At 48.4% G+C, this 7,500-nt stretch overlaps 1 protein-coding gene across 50 annotated transcripts in view; it reads right to left on the bottom strand.

Moving 5' to 3' along the window:
* The window catches only part of LOC118397926 (uncharacterized), a 30,450-nt gene that overhangs the window by 4,919 nt on the left and 18,031 nt on the right, over positions 1-7,500 (bottom strand). Inside the window, exons 2-5 of one of the 50 annotated variants that reach the window (XR_008069960.1) lie at positions 1,290-2,167; positions 1,026-1,069; positions 893-936; positions 1-849 (exon numbers count right to left, since the gene is read on the bottom strand). The exon at positions 1-849 is cut by the window's left edge and continues 1,059 nt beyond it. The gene's annotated coding sequence lies outside the window, so the exon portion shown is untranslated. Of the gene's footprint in view, positions 850-892; positions 2,168-7,500 lie in introns of those variants that run through there. The other 49 variants (XM_052469204.1, XM_052469202.1, XM_052469200.1 and 46 more) reach the window with 49 other exon arrangements.

Raw genomic sequence — 7,500 nt, forward strand, 5'->3', positions numbered from 1 at the left:
GGTTTATAATATAGGGTTCAGATCCATCCCTGGTTTATAATATAGGGTTCAGATCCATCCCTGGTTTATAATATAGGGTTCAGATCCATCCCTGGTTTTGACTCAGTCCTGGTTTATAATATAGGGTTCAGATCCATCCCTGGTTTATAATATAGGGTTCAGATCCATCCCTGGTTTATAATATAGGGTTCAGATCCATCCTGGTTTTGACTCAGTCCTGGTTTATAACATAGGGTTCAGATCCATCCCTGGTTTTAACTCATCCCTGATTTATAATATAGGGTTCAGTCCATCCCTGGTTTTGACTCAGTCATGCTTTATAATATAGGGTTCAGATCCATCCCTGGTTTTAACTCATCCCTGATTTATAATATAGGGTTAAGATCCATTCAAAGTCTTCTCTCCATGCTAGCCACTAACAGTCTGTCAGTGAGTTGGTTTTCAGTCAGTCCTGGTGAAGAGTACGTTCCATCGACTAGAGGTCGCTGCCAGTCATTCAGGCAGTCAGTGAGTTCAGGGGCGTTGTTTGAGCTGTGCCAACCTGCCAGTCAGTGAGTTCAGGGGAGTTGTTTGAGCTGTGCCAACCTGCCAGTCAGTGAGTTCAGGGGCGTTGTTTGAGCTGTGCCAACCTGCCAGTCAGTGAGTTCAGGGGAGTTGTTTGAGCTGTGCCAACCTGCCAGTCAGTGAGTTCAGGGGCGTTGTTTGAGCTGTGCCAACCTGCCAGTCAGTGAGTTCAGGGGCGTTGTTTGAGCTGTGCCAACCTGCCAGTCAGTGAGTTTAGGGGCGTTGTTTGAGCTGTGCCAACCTGCCAGTCAGTGAGTTCAGGGGAGTTGTTTGAGCTGTGCCAACCTGCCAGTCAGTGAGTTCAGGGCGTTGTTTGAGCTGTGCCAACCTGCCAGTCAGTGAGTTCAGGGGCGTTGTTTGAGCTGTGCCAACCTGCCAGTCAGTGAGTTTAGGGGGCGTTGTTTGAGCTGTGCCAACCTGCCAGTCAGTGAGTTTAGGGGCGTTGTTTGAGCTGTGCCAACCTGCCAGTCAGTGAGTTTAGGGGCGTTGTTTGAGCTGTGCCAACCTGCCAGTCAGTGAGTTCAGGGGCGTTGTTTGAGCTGTGCCAACCTGCCAGTCAGTGAGTTCAGGGGCGTTGTTTGAGCTGTGCCAACCTGCCAGTCAGTGAGTTCAGGGGCGTTGTTTGAGCTGTGCCAACCTGCCAGTCAGTGAGTTCAGGGGCGTTGTTTGAGCTGTGCCAACCTGCCAGTCAGTGAGTTCAGGGGCGTTGTTTGAGCTGTGCCAACCTGCCAGTCAGTGAGTTTAGGGGCGTTGTTTGAGCTGTGCCAACCTGCCAGTCAGTGAGTTTAGGGGCGTTGTTTGAGCTGTGCCAACCTACGGAGCAGCTGCTGCTGCCTGGCCTTCAGCTGACGTTTCTCCTGCGCCCACTGGCGCTCGCTAGAATGCAGCTGTCCCAGGTACTCAGTGGCGCGTGTCAGGATGGCCACCTTGGGCGTCTTCGAACACTCTGCCAAGCCGGGGATCTCATCCCGCAGCGTCAGGAAACGAGAGCGCAGGTCATTGCGCCGTTTCCGTTCCAGGAAGTTATGTGTCTTGCGTTTGTCTGTGTCCTCATAGTCGGAGGACTGGGGGCTGCAGGGGTGAGAGGAGGATAATCGAGGAGAGGCAGACGGGGATCCACAAGGGGAGGGTGTGTTGGCGTCAGATGATTCCGACCCGATGGTTGCTACAGCGACATGTGGTTTGCTCTCAGAGTTCTGATTGGATGTGGAGGCGGGGTGCAGGTGTGGCTGGGTGTTAGAGAAGTCATGAGAAGAGTTTGAGGGCTCGTGTCGGACCCTCTTTCCGGGGAGGGCGGGGGCTGTGTGTCCGGGGAGGGCGGGGGCTGTGTGTGTGTCCGGGGAGGGCGCTGCGTAGTTGTGGTGCTGTTGGTGGATAGAGATGTGGAAGCGTTTCCTACACGGGTTCAGAGACTCCGCCTGGACCATGATTGTCACCGGCGTCCGTCTGTTTACCCCGCCGCCGCGTCCCCCGGTAACTCTGCTGTTGACCAGCCGTCGGGACTTGTACTGCTTGCGTTCCACCGTCACCACATCAATCTCCTCTTCGTCATCATCATCATCATCATAGTTGTCGTCGTCGTCATGGTCACTAGATTCGTCATCTGTTGGAACAATGAATGGAGCAAGTTAGTGACCACAGCAGAACAATGTGACGATAAGCTGTTGATTCCAGAAATCCCTTTCCGTGTACCTTTTTAACCATGTCACCAGAGAGAGAGAGAGTTTGATTATCAGCTGTTGTCAAACACACATGGATCTTGAAAAAAAAATTACTCTCTTCCTCAATATTTCTGCAGCAAATTCAACTAGCTGAAAAGACAGATTGAGTACGAACATTCGGGCATTTAAAGCATACCCCTTTTTTTCTATATTTCACATACTATAAAAAGTTATATTTTTTGCCTACCCATAATGCCCTACTATTTAGAACGTAGGTACAGGTATTTAGACATGGCCACACATGCACGCACACACACGGGAGATTGGTGGCACCTTAACAATGTTATTTATTTCATTTATTTCACCTTTATTTAACCAGGTAGGCCAGTTGAGAACACCTTTATTTAACCAGGTAGGCAAGTTGAGAACAAGTTCTCATTTACAATTGCGACCTGGCCAAGATAAAGCAAAGCAGTTCGACAGATACAACGACACAGAGTTACACATGGAGTAAAACAAACATACAGTCAATAATACAGTATAAACAAGTCTATATACAATGTGAGCAAATGAGGTGAGAAGGGAGGTAAAGGCAAAAAAGGCCATGGTGGCAAAGTAAATACAATATAGCAAGTAAAACACTGGAATGGTAGTTTTGCAATGGAGGAATGTGCAAAGTAGAAATAAAAATAATGGGGTGCACAGGAGCAAAATAAATAAATTAAATACAGTTGGGAAAGAGGTAGATGTTTGGGCTAAATTATAGGTGGGCTATGTACAGGTGCAGTAATCTGTGAACTGCTCTGACAGTTGGTGCTTAAAGAGCTAGTGAGGTAGATAAGTGTTTCCAGTTGCAGAGATTTTTGCAGTTCGTTCCAGTCATTGGCAGCAGAGAACTGGAAGGAGAGGCGGCCAAAGAAAGAATTGGTTTTGGGGGTGACTAGAGAGATATACCTGCTGGAGCGTGTGCTACAGGTGGGAGATGCTATGGTGACCAGCGAGCTGAGATAAGGGGGAACTTTACCTAGCAGGGTCTTGTAGATGACATGGAGCCAGTGGGTTTGGCGACGAGTATGAAGCGAGGGCCAGCCAACGAGAGCGTACAGGTCGCAATGGTGGGTAGTATATGGGGCTTTGGTGACAAAACGGATTGCACTGTGATAGACTGCATCCAATTTGTTGAGTAGGGTATTGGAGGCTAAATGACATCGCCAAAGTCGAGGATTGGTAGGATGGTCAGTTTTACAAGGGTATGTTTGGCATCATAAGTGAAGGATGCTTTGGTGCGAAATATGGAGGCCAATTCTAGATTTAACTTTGGATTGGAGATGTTTGATATGGGTCTGGAAGGAGAGTTTACAGTCTAACCAGACACCTAAGTATCAAATCAAATCAAATGTTATTTGTCACATACACATGGTTAGCAGATGTTAATGCGAGTGTAGCGAAATGCTTGTGCTTCTAGTTCCGACAATGCAGTGATAACCAACAAGTAATCTAACTAACAATTCCAAAACTACTGTCTTATACACAGTGTAAGGGGATAAAGAATATGTACATAAGGATATATGAATGAGTGATGGTACAGGGCAGCATACAGTAGATGGTATCGAGTACAGTATATACATATGAGATGAGTATGTAGACAAAGTAAACAAAGTGGCATAGTTAAAGTGGCTAGTGATACATGTATTACATAAGGATGCAGTCGATGATATAGAGTACAGTATATACGTATGCATATGAGATGAATAATGTAGGGTAAGTAACATTATATAAGGTAGCATTGTTTAAAGTGGCTAGTGATATATTTACATCATTTCCCATCAATTCCCATTATTAAAGTGGCTGGAGTTGGGTCAGTGTCAATGTCAGTGTGTTGGCAGCAGCCACTCAATGTTAGTGGTGGCTGTTTAACAGTCTGATGGCCTTGAGATAGAAGCTGTTTTTCAGTCTCTCGGTCCCAGCTTTGATGCACCTGTACTGACCTCGCCTTCTGGATGATAGGGGGTGAACAGGCAGTGGCTCGGGTGGTTGATGTCCTTGATGATCTTTATGGCCTTCCTGTAACATCGGGTGGTGTAGGTGTCCTGGAGGGCAGGTAGTTTGCCCCCGGTGATGCGTTGTGCAGACCTCACTACCCTCTGGAGAGCCTTACGGTTGAGGGCGGAGCAGTTGCCGTACCAGGCGGTGATACAGCCCGCCAGGATGCTCTCGATTGTGCATCTGTAGAAGTTTGTGAGTGCTTTTGGTGACAAGCCGAATTTCTTCAGCCTCCTGAGGTTGAAGAGGCGCTGCTGCGCCTTCTTCACGACGCTGTCAGTGTGAGTGGCCCAATTCAGTTTGTCTGTGATGTGTATGCCCAGGAACTTAAAACTTGCTACCCTCTCCACTACTGTTCCATCGATGTGGATAGGGGGTGTTCCCTCTGCTGTTTCCTGAAGTCCACAATCATCTCCTTAGTTTTGTTGACGTTGAGTGTGAGGTTATTTTCCTGACACCACACTCCGAGGGCCCTCACCTCCTCCCTGTAGGCCGTCTCGTCGTTGTTGGTAATCAAGCCTACCACTGTTGTGTCGTCCGCAAACTTGATGATTGAGTTGGAGGCGTGCGTGGCCACGCAGTCGTGGGTTAACAGGGAGTACAGGAGAGGGCTCAGAACGCACCCTTGTGGGGCCCCGTGTTGAGGATCAGCGGGGAGGAGATGTTGTTGCCTACCCTCACCACCTGGGGCCGGCCCGTCAGGAAGTCCAGTACCCAGTTGCACAGGGCGGGGTCGAGACCCATGGTCTCGAGCTTGATGACGAGCTTGGAGGGTACTATGGTGTTGAATGCCGAGCTGTAGTCGATGAACAGCATTCTCACATAGGTATTCGTCTTGTCCAGGTGGGTTAGGGCAGTGTGCAGTGTGGTTGAGATTGCATCGTCTGTGGACCTATTTGGGCGGTAAGCAAATTGGAGTGGGTCTAGGGTGTCAGGTAGGGTGGAGGTGATATGGTCCTTGACTAGTCTCTCAAAGCACTTCATGATGACAGAAGTGAGTGCTACGTAGTCATTTAGCTCAGTTACCTTAGCTTTCTTGGGAACAGGAACAATGGTGGCCCTCTTGAAGCATGTGGGAACAGCAGACTGGTATAGGCATTGATTGAATATGTCCGTAAACACACCGGCCAGCTGGTCTGCGCATGCTCTGAGGGCGCGGCTGGGGATGCCGTCTGGGCCTGCAGCCTTGCGAGGGTTAACACGTTTAAATGTCTTACTCACCTCGGCTGCAGTGAAGGAGAGACCGCATGTTTTCGTTGCAGGCCGTGTCAGTGGCACTGTATTGTCCTCAAAGCGGACAAAAATGTTATTTAGTCTGCCTGGGAGCAAGACATCCTGGTCCGTGACTGGGCTGGGTTTCTTCTTGTAGTCCGTGATTGACTGTAGACCCTGCCACATGCCTCTTGTGTCTGAGCCGTTGAATTGAGATTCTACTTTGTCTCTGTACTGACGCTTAGCTTGTTTAATAGACTTGCGGAGGGAATAGCTGCACTGTTTGTATTCGGTCATGTTACCAGACACCTTGCCCTGATTAAAAGCAGTGGTTCGCGCTTTCAGTTTCACGCGAATGCTGCCATCAATCCACGGTTTCTGGTTAGGGAATGTTTTTATCGTTGCTATGGGAACGACATCTTCAACGCACGTTCTAATGAACTCGCACACCGAATCAGCGTATTCGTCAATATTTTTATCTGACGCAATACGAAACATGTCCCAGTCCACGTGATGGAAGCAGTCTTGGAGTGTGGAGTCAGCTTGGTCGGACCAGCGTTGGACAGACCTCAGCGTGGGAGCCTCTTGTTTAAGTTTCTGTCTGTAGGCAGGGATCAACAAAATGGAGTCGTGGTCAGCTTTTCCGAAAGGGGGCGGGGCAGGGCCTTATATGCGTCGCGGAAGTTAGAGTAACAATGATCCAAGGTTTTACCACCCCTGGTTGCGCAATCGATATGCTGATAAAATTTAGGGAGTCTTGTTTTCAGATTAGCTTTGTTAAAATCCCCAGCTACAATGAATGCAGCCTCCGGATAAATGGTTTCCAATTTGCAAAGAGTTAAATAAAGTTTGTTCAGAGCCATCGATGTGTCTGCTTGGGGGATATATACGGCTGTGATTATAATCGAAGAGAATTCTCTTGGTAGATAATGCGGTCTACATTTGATTGTGAGAAATTCTAAATCAGGTGAACAGAAGGATTTGAGTTCCTGTATGTTTCTTTCATCACACCATGTCTCGTTAGTCATGAGGCATATGCCCCCGCCACTCTTCTTACCAGAAAGATGTTTGTTTCTGTCGGCGCGATGCGTGGAGAAACCCGTTGGCTGCACCGCCCGGATTGCGTCTCTCCAGTGAGCCATGTTTCCGTGAAGCAGAGAACGTTACAGTCTCTGATGTCCCTCTGGAATGCTACCCTTGCTCGGATTTCATCAACCTTGTTGTCAAGAGACTGGACATTGGCAAGAAGAATGCTAGGGAGTGGTGCACGATGTGCCCGTGTCCGAGTCTGACCAGAAGACCGCTACGCTTCCCTCTTTTACGAAGTCGTTTTTTGGGGTCGCTGCATGGAATCAATTCCGTTGACCTGTTTGTAAGGCAGAACACAGGATCCGCGTCACGGAAAACATATTCTTGGTCGTACTGATGGTGAGTTGACGCTGATCTTATATTCAGTAGTTCTTCTCGACTGTATGTAATGAAACCTAAGATGACCTGGGGTACTAATGTAAGAAATAACACGGGAAAAAAACAAAAAACTGCATAGTTTCCTAGGAACGCGAAGCGAGGCGGCCATCTCTGTCGGCGCCGGAAGTATACAAGTATTTGTAGTTGTCCACGTATTCTAAGTCAGAGCCGTCCAGAGTAGTGATGTTGGACAGGCGGGTAGGTGCAGGTAGCGATCGGTTGAAGAGCATGCATTTAGTTTTACTTGTATTTAAGAGCAATTGGAGGCCAAGGAAGGAGAGTTGTATGGCATTGAAGCTTGCCTGGAGGGTTGTTAACACAGTGTCCAAAGAAGGGCCGGAAGTATACAGAATGGTGTCGTCTGCGTAGAGGTGGATCAGAGACTCACCAGCTGCAAGAGCGACCTCATTGATGTATACAGAGAAGAGAGTCGGTCCAAGAATTGAACCCTGTGGCACCCCCATAGAGACTGCCAGAGGTCCGGACAGCAGACCCTCCGATTTGACACACTGAACTCTATCAGAGAAGTAGCTGGTGAACCAGGCGAAAAAAA

Source organism: Oncorhynchus keta, chromosome 19 (genome assembly GCF_023373465.1).
Source record: "Oncorhynchus keta strain PuntledgeMale-10-30-2019 chromosome 19, Oket_V2, whole genome shotgun sequence".
Classification (NCBI taxonomy): domain Eukaryota; kingdom Metazoa; phylum Chordata; class Actinopteri; order Salmoniformes; family Salmonidae; genus Oncorhynchus; species Oncorhynchus keta.